Below are 14261 nucleotides of genomic sequence, written 5' to 3'. Positions count from 1 at the left end.
GTCTATCGCTTCAACGGAAACTGAGCGGCGTAAGCACAGCGCATACAAACGGCAGAGCCGTGTGGAGATCGCTTTCAAGATAGGGTACGCGCGACAACCCCAACAGCCGGCACAGGCGCAAAGTACAAGTATGCATTTGTTGGCAGAGTAGAAGCCCTCCCCCTCTCTCTCCTTCCCTCCCTCCTGCGCTGCCTTCCCGCTTTGCTCCTTTCGCGTGGGAGATTGCGTCGCCAGTTACCCTTGCACCCGGTTGCAAGATACGCATTCGGTGCCCCACAGCACAGCGACCCCCCCCCCCGGCCTTTCGCGCGACAGAAGCAGGGCCAGGCTCGACTGGCGCGCCGCCGTGACAGTAGTCGTGTTTGCTCTCTGCTGTGCGTTCGATCTCCGTGCGTGCGTGAAGGTGCGCGTGCCCCGCGCGAAAGGTGCGCTTTCACTCGCACATACGGCGCGCGGCGACGATTTTATCGCCCTTGGACTCATGCTCCACGTCTTATGCTCCTCCTCCGCATCGTCCTCGTTGATCTCCTTTCCCGTCGGTGGGCGCACCTCGTTGAGAAGCGTGCTCGCTACCGCCCTTGTCGGCGAGATTTTCCAGCGGAAGCCGCATTATAGCCGGTATTTCGTCTCACACGGCTGCACTGTAAGCGGTATGCGTATAAATGGAGTTCTATGGGAGGTAAACGAGAGTCGAAAAGGCCACGTTGTAGCCAGTGCTGCACTATAAACAGTTACGTTTATAAGTAATCTATACTGTAAATGCTTTTTACGTGCGTGTACCTGAGTAAGTTCACCTCTGACTCTTTAATTTAGCTAGTTTTAATTGTTTCGATGATACGAATTTCGGCTAATACGAATATTTTTCGTGACCCGCGGGATTCGTATCATCGAGATTCCACTGTATAGAAATCACGAACGTATTTTCGTATCTGATGAAACTTTGTTATAACAAGGTTCAACTGTATTACATCTTTTTTCCAAGCTACAACAAAACTTCAAAAACTATGTTCTAAGTCAGGAACAAGGCAAAAACAAGTCTACTGCAACTGGGCACAATCACGAGTGATTATAAGAAAATGATTGCACAGAAAAACATTAAACCAAAAACATGACAAGTTACGGCTTCAAAGAAGTTTTCAGATAAAGAACAAGAAAAGTAAATTACAGTGATCCTGATTTAATTCTGGGGTGGAAAGTACACAGCCTTGGAGTTTCTAGCCCTGTCTTTTAATATGCCACTGTACAGCGGTGCTCACACCATTTGGACAAGGCGTAATAATTTCGGAAGAATGGACATGTGCATTTACATGTTCTCTGAAGCTTTGACCAAAGCTTCATGTCATTTGCACCCTCAATGTCGACAACACCCATTGAAACAACAGCTTGACGTGCCGCACCGGCGTCATGCACTGCCATCACAAAGAGAGGCAGTGGAGGCAGGCTGTGGCAAGCAATGGAAGCATCACCACATGATCAAACATGGCAGCGCCATGAGAGTGCAATGAAAGGCATCTATAGCCCTCTTTGTGCGCAGATGGAACTTTTCATCACTCAGAGAATGGTGTGTGCAGCTATGGTGAAGAATTTTTCTAGTACAGTGCACTATATTTCTCTCTAAAGAGAGCTTTATATGTCAAATATTGGAGCAGTAAGAAAACACAACCAGCACTTTGCTTAAGGAATGGTAGGAAAGAAATATTTCCTATTCCTTAGTCAAAGGTGTTCAAGCTCTAGTACTCTGATGCACTGTTGAAATTTTCACAACCTCAGGCGGCAGCATTGTGAATAACTTTTTTCATTTAAGTGGTACCCTGCTGCCTTGTTTACATCTTTTACTATGTATATAATAATCATAATAAATTTGGAATGCCAATCATTTCCATATAATGAACATGTAATAACAAATCAACTTCAATGCTAATACAAAAAGTCAGACATAAGAGATAAAAGGTTACACAAATCAATGCATTGCCCACTGTTCCATGATGGTTCAACTACCAAATTGATGAAACTGCCATCTGGCGCACGCAGACACTCACGCTAGGTTTCCCCTTTAGTAATTCTTTGTAAACACACTATGCTCTTAATGTAAACAAGCCAGCCTGTACGCAGTACATGGGGAATGAACAAAGATGTGTCCTAGAGTGGCAGAAGGCACACATAATTTGTGCGAATTTGTTCGTACACTTGTGCCCATCTCAAAGGGAATCTGCTGTAACTGAATCAATGATGACTGAATGACAACACGTGATAGTGATACGATACAATCTACACAAACTGGGAAGCGTTTTTGAGACAGTCTCATTGGTACTTTTGTCTCCCCCATTTCTTTCATAATACAGTAAAAGCTCGTTAATTTGACACCCATTAATTCGGAAATTCGGATAATTTGGACGGCTCTATGGCCCCGGCCAAGTGCATGCTAGTATATGGGACCAAACCTTCGTTGATTCGTCAGAATTTGGCCCCGCACCACTTAATTCGGACAAATGCTGACGGCTGCCGCTACACGAAAGTGTGATAAAGCAGCGCTGGCACCACTGGAGTGAAACCAAAACCTGAGAGGCATCGCCATCAACTAGTGGGCGATCGCAGCGTCACCGAACGTCAGTGTCTTCTTTCTTACAACGACTATTACAAAATACTTCAGCAAATAAAGGTATGCTTCTCCAACGTGATTTTAATGTTGTTTTTCTTGTTCATTCTTTAATTCGGCATTCGGATAATTCGGACATTTTTCCAGTCCTGTGCGATCCGAATTAACGAGCTTTTACTGTACAACAAAAAGTGCAGCAGAACCGTTATACAGCAGTACAGCTTATGTATTATGTAAAAGTACAACACTGAAAAATTGCAGTTATGAATTCCTATATGCAGCATTGTTACAAGTGGGTATAACGGTGCTATAAACTTGCCTGACGTATGATGCCACCATGAGGGAGCCCTTGAAATCCAGCAGGTACCTCTGGTTGTCAGGGTTCATATATGTAACCTAGGCCAAACAGATGACAGATGATCAGAACAGATATTACTCTTGGTTAGGCTTTCTGAACATGCACTAACCTGCATTGACCAGAACCTCCTGACCATTCACATCCTTGAACACTTTCTCACACATTTTTTCTAGTGGTCTGTTAATCTCAATTTACTTTAGCAGATACAGAAAGTCAGCTGAAGGGCTGAATAAATGTACAAGCTCGAGTCAATTAGACAAAATTCACAATTCAATTTTTTTTTTTCACTACTTTGGGATGCTTTCTTGAAGACCATAGGTTACTTTCATAATTTAAGAAATAAATTTCCCACTGCCATTTCTATCTAACAAAGTTATCACACGCCACATACATGCACTGGTGGCCTCCACTCAGGTGGAAGCAGCAAGCAAAATAATTGCTGCGTTGTAGCCCATGTCTGCAATACTGTAACCGTGGAGCATTGCTGGTTGAGTGTTGTCTGAACTCTCATATGATGTCAATCAAGATGGAGAAAAGTAAAGACAATATGGAAGCAAAAAAACTGAAAGCACAGAGGAAATTAATTGTTTTGAATGATACAAGAACATCAATCATGTTTCCTATTTGATTAGCATCAAGTGAAAGAAAGCAAAAGAAAATATACAAGCCACCAGTTCCAAACAAACACGCAGCTGCTGCATGTCGTGCGAGCTGCTTTATTAATTTGGTTGCAACAGTAGCTATCAATCAAAGAGAAAGCAGCAGTAAGAAAAAGGCCAGCTGACACTACAACAAATTAATCTAAATTGCAACAACTTCAGCAAATGCCAGTTTTTAATGGTTGCACTTACACCAAACAAACACGCAGCTGCTGCATGTCGTGCGAGCTGCTTTATTAATTTGGTTGCAACAGTAGCTATCAATCAAGAGAAAGCAGCAGTAAGAAAAAGGCCAGCTGACACTACAACAAATCAATCTAAATTGCAACAACTTCAGCAAATGCCAGTTTTTAATGGTTGCACTTACAGCAGCCTGCCAAAAAAATTTTGCACTGCCAAGGTGTCAAGAGAAAAAGCCAGCATGAGAAAGCAAATTGAGACGTATAACTACCACAATGCACATAAAAAAGGCATTCTCAGGCCAACTCTCTCTCATGAAGAACTTGTACTCTTGCACCAATCTCTGGCAGGTGTTGAATGCAACACCTCCCATCATCTAAATGTTGACAAAATGAATGCAGAATGCTCACGAGGTCAATGGCCACCTGCACTGTGGAATGACCGCAAGTGCTAAAATTCTCAAGAGTCTTCCTTACACCCATGTCACACGGCGCTCGTGAACTCCCTGCAACTAGTAAAGCATGAGGCTTCCTAAAGGAGCTCAACCTAAAGGGAATTGTGGTCGTGTTACACTGCCATAGCGAATTTTCAGCAATAGCCACCAGAGGCACATCAGGTGCTGTTCGGGTGTATGTGCACCAAATTTTCAGTTTAAATTGCTCCTAAAACTACTTTACCTAAAGGTGTTTAAATTAAAAATTATTAAAATTTTATGCAAGAAACTGCTTCTCTAAAAGTAAAATATACTCAAAAAGGACACCTAGAGTGATGCTGGAAACGGGGTTTACCCGTGTTTTTGTGTAAACAGTGATACGAATGGTTTATGCCATTTCGGAGCAGGTTTGAAAGCAATTGAAAACTATATTATGGAGCTACTAGGCAAGCCATTTGAATTACACTAAGTGGTTGCTGGTTCATAACCTCAATCTAAACACTAAAATATGCGGATCCCACGCACTGTGGAGTCTATTTAAGCAAAGCTTCTATGCTTTTGCTTTGATTTACAATATTTAGCAGTGATGTTGACGGCGAATGTGCAATTTCTTCAGCGTTTAGTCAAATACGAGAACACACAGGACACACAGGGAGACGTGTTTGCTAAAGGCATTCTTGTGCGCCATTGTTCATAATCTCTGAAAGGGTAGCATTATCATTGCCTCAAATGGCACATCACATCGTGGCAGAAATGTTAAATTTTACCACGACGGATTATGAAGCACGCTATAGTAGCAGACTCCGGATTAATTTGACATCAAGGTGTTCTTTAACGTGTACCTAAATCTAAGCGCACTAACATTTTTGTATTTCATTCCCATCGAAATGCGGCTGCCACAGTCTGGATTGAACCCGCGACCTCAAGCCATGTCATAGCCATCAAGCTACCGCAGCGGCACCGTAGTGTTGATTTGACGCGCGACCGCTTCTGTAGTGTCGCCTAGACCCTACAGTGTTTTAATGTGGCTTTGCGTCTGCATGCCCTGCCTCATTTGTCCACTTGACAAATATGCATGGCGTTTATTTTTTCAGAAATAGCAGTTTGCCCGCAACCACTGCTTCCTTGCTTTCTCACGTAACCTTTTCCCTCTCCCACCCTCTGTATGGGAACTGTGAGAGTGGCAAGGCACTCATTTCGCGCGATGGAAAAAAGGGGGTTGACTTTCCTCTCTGCCATGCTCCTGCCATGTATGTTCATGCTCTGAACCACCCCCCGACATAAGGAAATAGCAGCAGCAGCGCTAAAGTCATAGGAAGAGGCAAAGAAAGCCTCACTTCAAAATGAACACCCCTTCATCACAGTCCTCACAATGGACTGCAACAAAGTGCTAGTGTCCCATGATGTGCTTAAAAAGCACTTCATTGGTTTAGAAAAGCACTTCATTGGTTTAGAAAAGCACAATAGCACTTGGATGGGCTACGTGCAGACTTTGGAGACATTTTGAGAACCTTCAGCGTGATTTAGCCGGTGAAAGACAGTCATCAGGAAAGATAAATGAGTGCACGCGGCAATATATAGATGATTTTAAAATAAAGAACATTTTAGAGTGCAACTCTTAAGCATCCATTGCTGCGTTGAGCGTCGGCATGCCTCGGCATCCCTCGTAACCGAGCGGACGAAGGATGAAAGAGCGAACGCGGAGATGAAAGACGACGATAGCGAAGAGAGTGAGAGGAGGAAGCTACAGTAAAAGCATGAGGTGAAAAGCAGAGGAGAGTATGGCGAAAGGGTGAGGAGGAAAGCAGAGTGCCGCACGAGACTACGAGACTGTGCCATAGTATTAGAGCGCAGCTCTTATGTGCCCAAGGATGGATAGTTGGGCGAGTTGGTACGGTAACATATCTTGGTATAAGCGCGAATATGTATATTGGACAGAGCGGCAGATGCCTCAATATTAGACTAAATGAACATCAGCATTCTCTTAACAATCCCAATGCTTCTCATCTAGCCTCGCATTGTTTTACGTGCGGTTGTAGGCCATTGTTTGAGGACACAAAGTCCTTTCTAAACACAAATGCCAAACTACATGGCAAATAATTGAGGCATTTCACATAAAAAGACTAGGAGAAACTTGTGTTAGCCATTTATCATTGTCAGAAGGTGAATTTCAATATTTGCTCAGCACGAGCGTCAGTGCGAAGTAGTGTGCTTTTTTTCTTGTTTAAATTTTAACGGCTTCACCACTTTCGGATTAGTTTTTTCTGGCAACTGTTATACGTTCGACCATGTGATGTTTTCTTTGCTACGGTTTTTGCAATCACTTATATATGTTTGTTTTTGCAATAAAGATTTAGTTGTGAGTTAGCGCTCGTCCGTCTTCTTCGCGCTTATACCAAGAATATGTTCTTATGTGCCCTTTCCTGGATTGGATGGAGGCGAGGAGGGGGTGGTGCCTTGTGCGAATTGGCCGAGATTCTCCAGACTTCAGAATCTTTGACCAGTGGCAAATTGTGCTGAACCTGACAATGAAACGGCTACGCGCAGAGCGGTGATCGAGTCACGTGATGCGCGTTCCTTTCGTCTGTCGCGCAGATTGGTCTTACGTTAACCCACCCGCCGTAAAGTTGGCATAGCCCTTCTGTATTTTGGAGAAAAACCAGACCGAAAAGCTTTCTATGGAATAAATAAAAGGTTACCGCAAAAAACAGGTCCACTATTGAGAATAGTGGATCTCTGTTGAGAACCAAGAACCTCATTGATTTAGTAAACAGAACGTCACTAATTCAATAGTTTGAGGGGAAAAAGCACTTAATTCTATTCAACAGAAATTCTATTGACAAAAAACATTCCGTATTTACTCGCTTAATGAATGCACTCGCGTAATGAGCGCACCCCTCACTTTTCCAATCAACAAGTGTGTTTTTTCTTTTCCTCGCATAATGAACGCACCCTGAACTTGCTGCCTTCATGTGAAGCAAGAGACACACTGTACGATTCGGCGTCTAATATGCTGTCCGGCGGGTACGACTGTATCGGACGCCGTATCGTACCATGTGTCTCCTACTTTTATTGCGATAGCAATTATAGACACTTCTGGCGCATTTTTGCCCTTTTGCCATCGGCGCCAACAATCGCGTCTGAATCTCCCACGTTTGAGAGGAAAGCGGGGAGGAAACCCGCCGTATTCCGACACGCGCACAGCACCGGAGAGAGGGTAGGGAAGAGGGCGGCTGCACGCACCCTATCGCAAAACCGATCTACATCGGGGGGGCTGAGTCTAGGTGAGAGGCTTATACCTTTGTGCGAGCTCCGTTCTCACCGCTCAGTTTACGGTTAACCCTTTATTGACGAGTGTTGCCTACAGGCAACATATCAGAAAAAAAAAAATCTTCTCACCCAGTTTCAGCATTAAGTACGAAGTTCTTGGCTAAATATCTTTGGCCAACACTGAATGACAGGCAGCAAGCATCATATATTGGTTTAGTGCAGGAAAACTGGATGAGGAAGAAGTTTGGCACGCGACTCACTGTCTTTTGAAAACGAGGTCAGAGGAGCAACGCCAATGCAAGGTATCTAGCTGCAGTGGTGTCACAATGTGATGTAAAGCAAATGAAATGTACACCTATGGTTCATATGATGAGAGCTGTCTGTAAAAATTGAAAACGAAGCCTTGGGTGCCTTGGTGTGAAGCCCACTTCCAATTTCCCGCCTGGGGTTTTCCCCCGATTGCTGAAAAACTTGTACAAAATATTTTTTCTTTTTGTGAATTATGCCTATTCTTGATGTGTTTGTACATTTAGATAGAAAAATTATTTTTTCTGGCTATTTATATGTCTCGTCCTTAAAGGGTTAAGCGATACACAGTACAAAGGTCACTTCGCTCACTTTTGCTGCCGCACTTCTTCACACCAACGTTTGACAGCGAGTGTCCGTGGTCATCGAGTGTGATATGTTCATGTTTGCCTGTGCATGCTGACACCATGCTTGTTAATTTACATAGTTAGCAAATGTTTGCAAGTTCATCCGGCCGATAAAACTATTATCCTTACTTTGCGTATGTCTACACATTTGGCATCGCAATCGATGGTTCGCCTTTCAGGTGGAACTGCAACTTTTTTTAGAGGTGCCCGCGGAAAAAAGGTCGCTTAAAATTTTACCCCGTATAATAAACGCAACCCCAACTTTGCACATGTATTTCTCTGGAAAAAAAGTGCATTCATTATGCGAGTAAATACGGTACTTCCAGTACTTCCTATACTAGAACTGAGCTGTAATCAACTGTTTTTTTTTCCCTACAGGAAAAAAATTCGTTCCGTCTTGTGCCCAAGGATGGACTGGCGAGCCGGAGACTCCGAACATATTTAGAGCCGTGCCGGCCCGTAGGTAAGGTAGCGCCGTCGACACTGTTGCTCTGCTCAAAGTCTTCGGCCTCTTATCAGACCGGCGAGAACTCCCGTCAGCAGTTGGCGCACCTGCGTGATGAAGTGCTGTGTGCCAGGATGCCCTAATCGAACAGAAAATTGGCGCGAAGGTCTGTCCTTCCATAGGTAAGCACAATGAACTTTTCTTTTATATGAAAATGGAACTGCAATATTCACGATCGCTAGTGACTAGGTACGTGCTCGTGTGAATTATAACTGACGAAATAGTGGTGCAATACTATTCATGTCATTTTTTTCCAACTTTGTCATTATTCCCACTAAGTGTTAAGCATTATTTCTCCTTAAAGTACTTTTATCAGCTAGCGTACACTCCTAAAAAGCCCACGATGTGAAGCTATTTATTGTCGAAGAATTACATTTCCTTCTATAAAAATTATTAGACTGAATTTTGTATGTATTTCTTGTGGCTGAAAACAATCAAAATTGCATAAAACTAATAATTGAAGAAACCATGAAAGATTAGTCTTCACATAACATACCAAGTTTTGCAATAACCGCCACGAACAATAATTTTGTTCAGAATATTCTGCTCGTAGTAACACGGCTTGTGAGTGCAAAGTTCAAACATCATGTTGCAAGTTCAATCACTCCCGTGTTGAGGCTAAATATCATTTTTTTTTCAGAAGATATGATGTTGGTTGACATATGTTAAACAACAGGTAAATGACAGTTGAGATGAAATAATGCAGTTTTACTTTAGAGTACAGGAGTGAACATCATTTTCATTCATTTATTAGTAGTACCCTGAAGGCCTGGAGGCATTACAGAGGGGGCATTACACTACATTATGTAGTGTTACAGCTATCTATGATATTTTGTGTGAAACATGCACTGCGAAGTTACTACAGCTCCATTTTCCCCGAGATTTAATTAGTTGTATGTGCATTTTACAAGCACACTTAGATCAAACAGTTTTCTACACAAGGGGAAGCGGTGTGTAGGGAAAGCATGCACAGATCATGCGAGGCCTTTTGCATGACTCTGCAACGGTTGTGTAAATCCATTCTACAGCAAATGTTATTGTTGGACCTTAAAAATATCTGGTGGGTATTCTTTAACTGCAGACGCTTGCAAAGGACAGGCCACAGCAATGAATCAACCTTAAAGTGAAGCAGCTACATCCACGGGAACATAACAGCATCAAGTTGAGCCAGTAAGTTGATGCACAGCTGTATGCAGCCATAATGCATGTTTCCAGTTTGATCATACCTTTTCATGACTGTGGTAGATATCCCCCACCATTCCTAAAGTTAAATATGTTTTTTATATTCAGGCAGGTCTCTCTCAAGCGACAATGGATATGGACATCTCTGAGGGCTTGTCTGATGTGCTAGCAGAGGGTACTGCTACATCTGCTAGCGCGTCCATGACTGATTCAGACATCGCTGATGAGCCTTCCGAAATCCAACATGTCCTGGCATGTTTGATTGTCGTAATGATCACAGAGCTTGCTTAAGACATTTTCTCACGTGTGCTCTGCTTATTCATGTTCTGATCTGCTTTGCAAAAATCTGGTGTTTCCCTGTAATATATTTTGTATTTCACCTTTAAAGTAATATTGCAGTTTCAAAAATGCATATGAGACTGTCATGCAGCTTTTCGTAAGATGTGTTCGACAGATTTAGAGATCTATTAGTAATGCTCAGAATGAAGAGAAAGATAGAACTGTTCAACCTATCATCGGCTACATTACAGCCTTTTTGACACAGGTGACAAGCAGACTTGCACTGACTTTGCATTTTTATTCCCCTAGAGCACACAGATATGTACGAGCTCTTTTCAACACTTGCCTTCTGCATCCAAAGACACTGTGTAAATGATATTGTGCAAATCATTGCGTAAATCAATCACTGTGTAAATGATATTACATATGACATTGATAGGGCTACTGGCTTTTCAGAAGAGGCAATGACTGCATTGGCTAGGAAGGTAAAGCACGGCTCTCCACATTAAGTAATCTGGTTTTGGATGAGATGGCCATTCAGAGAAGTGGTTCCATGGATATGTTGACATGGGCATCGATGTCAATGATGACAGCTTTCCAGTTGCCAAAGATGCATTTGTTTTAATGCTTGTTGCAATCAATGGCAGATGGAAGCTGAGGATTGGCTACTTTCTAGTGCATGGCCTTGGTGGTGAGCCAAGGGGCAATTTGGTTCTGCATGCTGCTAGCTTCACTCACAAAAAAGGTGCACACATTGTGAGTTTGACATGCGATGGTGCTGCAGCGAATTTGTCACTGCTGCACAGCCTTGGCTGCAAGATGGACCTGACTGAGCTGGATGCTTCTTTTCCGCATCCAGTGACAAAAAAGCTTCTCTTTGCCATGTTGGATCCCTATCGCATATTGAAGCTACTGCAGCACACCCTGTTTGATAAAAAGGCTATTGTGATACAAACAAACAGTTCATATTGTTCAAACACATTGATGAGCTGCATGAAATCCAGTACACAGAGGGCCTACATTTGGCTAACAAACTTAGACAAGCACATATTAACTGGAAAAACCAGCCCTTGAAAGTCTCATTCTTGGCTCAAACGTTTAGTCAATCGGTTGCAGATGCTCTTAGTGACTGCAGAGCTCAAAAAATTTCAAAATTTTCAAATTCCTTGCCGACAGAAGAGCTTATCAGACATGTCAACAACGCATTTGACATTAAATGCAAGACATCCAAGGCAAGAAGAAAGAGAAGACCGCTGTGTCCTGAAAATGTGGCTCCTGTCACTGCGTATGTCAAAGAACTGATGGCCTACTTTTGCTTGCTTAGGGAGTCTGCAGCTGGTAAACTAATGACAGGGATCAACCAAAAGACAGGCTTCATTCGCTTTGTGGTGTGCTTAGACAACCGTCTATACAACCATTTGGTTACAGAAAATGGCCTATTGGCATATCTTTCGACTTCCAAGCTCAGTCAGGACCACTTGAGTTAGTTTTTGCTGCAATAAAATCATTTGGGGGCTGCAATGACAACCCAACAGCAAAGCAGTTTGCAGCAGCATTGAAGCGTCTGATAATTCGCAATGGTCAAGGACACTGATGGCGGAAATTGCTTTCTATTGGAACACATCGAAATTCTCTTTGCATGCTCCTCTGAAAAACCATCCTCCATCGATGTAATTAACCTCACTGCCCCTCAGAGAAGCCCTGCAGCCAGTGAACCACTCACAGAAGCAATTTACAGCATCACGGTTACTCTGCTAACCCAGGCAGGGGTCTTGAGCTGGGTGCCTGCGGCTCGCAGTACAGGAAGAATTGCTACACAAGTTGCCTCGTGGGTTGATTATGTCGTGATGGCCCACACAATTAATTCCTTTATCCATCAACTTCAGCTGTCCCACCAGTTTTATGGTAAGGCATTTGTCTTTTGAGTGACTTTGTAAAGTGCATATATTGTTCAGAGCGTTGTACGCAGATGTCAAACTTTTATAGAGGGAAAATGTGATGCCTAATTGTAAATTCTGCAAGTGCATGTTTGTGTGTCTTGCTGAATGCTGTAGCTTGAATCACCTGCATGCACATTATGCTAAACAATTGTTCTGTTCAGCCCAAGCTAAACAGTGTGGACAATGACGGTAGGTTTGCTGGCCTACCTTTCACTAGAGCAAACTATGTGATGACATGGATATGCTGTGAATGCTCTCAATGAATTAGTGTGAGCTAAGTATACTCTTGAGGTGACAATGTTTTTTTTAATGTTTATCCTGTGTGTCTTTTACCGACCTTTGCGGAAATTAGCCACTGTCACCTGGAATACCTTGGTTTTACTATTTTCAAATAATTTAATGTGCTCACTTTGTCCACTTGCTTTACAATAGCCTTTTATGATGCCAGATTCACTGTAACCACGCACATTTGGTGTATACACTCAATGAGTGTTTTAAATACTGTGAAATATTCATTCGAGGTTCACAACGTAATAGAGCCGTCGCCTCTTAATTTTGCGGTGTGTTGGCTCAGCTTCAACGGTGCTAACCTCTTTGTTGGTATGTGATACAACATAAGCTTTGTTGTACATTTACTTGCAGCAAAATGCATTGTATTTTAATGTTGACATACTTAGTTTGTGGGTCTGACCTCACATCAATTCTTTCAACTTTGACTTTGTGAACTACCACTCTTTTTTTTTTTTCGATTTCTGCATATGTATTGCTTACTTTTCCGACAAGCGCAATCACCGAAGCCTTTCAATATTTGTGAGGACAGCGCAGATATAAAAATTATACAATTATAGCCCTGTATTGAAGGCGTTTGCATACAAGGCATTGTAAGCAAACTGCAGCTACATTCAAGGATAGCTGATCCCAATGACCAGTTTTTATTAAACGTATCAATACTACATGTGATATAGTTTACTTTGTATAACATTATTACAAATTCCTGTGGCATACGAGTATGCTAATACTGATACTAAAGCGCAGTGGCAATAAGTTTTTCCAACTTACTGTTTATAATTTTCTTTTGTGTATTATCTATCTTTGCAATGACTTCTTTAAATTATAAATTGGCTTTCTTCTGTATTCGTGTGAAATCTTCTGGCTTCTATAGGCGCAATAAACATTGAATAAAGAATGAAACAATTACTGCTGTCATAAAAATGTGCTTTCCATAGTACAAGTACACCAGCAACACAATGAATCCCAAGTGCAAATGAATGCTGCCATTTTTCCCTTGCCGCTATGTATTCAGTTTTCGTGCAGTTTCACACTAGCAGGGGAAGAAGGGTGCCTCTGGCAGTGTTTGATTCTAGGACATAATTATGCTGTGGAGGTATACTCGCATTTGAAAACAGCTGAATAAGCTCTAGATGATGCACCAATTCCGCCCATTTGCTTTATTTTATAACGAAAATGGATCCCCGAGGCGCGTCTCAGCAGCGTCGTCGCAACACACTATCTTGCAAAATAGTGCACGTAAATCTGAATAAACGGCGACGACTTCGGCGTTTAGAATGCAGGCTAATGCTATTTATCCCTCTCAAAATAAAACACGCACACCAGAGCCTTTTATTAAGCGAAAATGCGACAAGAAAAGTGTCCCTCAAAACATCTTGTTTCTTCCTAGGTGCAAGACAGCGTGACAAAAATTATTTCTCTCAAAACACGCACACCAGCCTTTTATTTAGCGAAAATGTGACAAAAAAAGTATCCCTGACAGCATCTCATTTCTTTCTAGGTGCAAAACAGCCGGACGAAAATTAGCAAGATAATACGCACCACAGCTTAAGGTGCACAACGGCTGATTTGACGAAACACGAGTACGTGGGAAAATAGACCACATTCGGGTGTCTGGACGGGTTTCGAGCCGCGAGTGCTGGTAACTCCACTAACCGCGCGGTGGTAAGCACAAGTTACGCCTTGAAATTTCCGTCTTCAGGAGTCAGGCGCCCCAGTCTTGCTCCACGTTTCAAGGCATCGCATTTGAAGCGAAGAACGACGCGCGCAGTAGGAGACAACCACCACCCGCATATGGGCCTCCAAGCCTGTGACGGCAGGCGCCACTAAAAGTTACCACGTACCAAACAATCACGAATGCTCAGGCAACCTTGTGGGCCTATTCCTACCCAAAAGGCACCGCGCACGGGGCCCCTGA

At 42.8% G+C, this 14261-nt stretch overlaps 1 pseudogene; it reads right to left on the bottom strand.

The window, feature by feature from the left end:
* The window catches only part of LOC119435452 (uncharacterized), a 94591-nt pseudogene that overhangs the window by 26420 nt on the left and 53910 nt on the right, over window positions 1-14261 (bottom strand).

Source organism: Dermacentor silvarum, unplaced genomic scaffold, assembly GCF_013339745.2.
Source record: "Dermacentor silvarum isolate Dsil-2018 unplaced genomic scaffold, BIME_Dsil_1.4 Seq717, whole genome shotgun sequence".
NCBI lineage: Eukaryota > Metazoa > Arthropoda > Arachnida > Ixodida > Ixodidae > Dermacentor > Dermacentor silvarum.
Note: the sequence above shows the minus strand (reverse complement) of the source record. Positions and strands in the feature narration are given on the sequence as shown.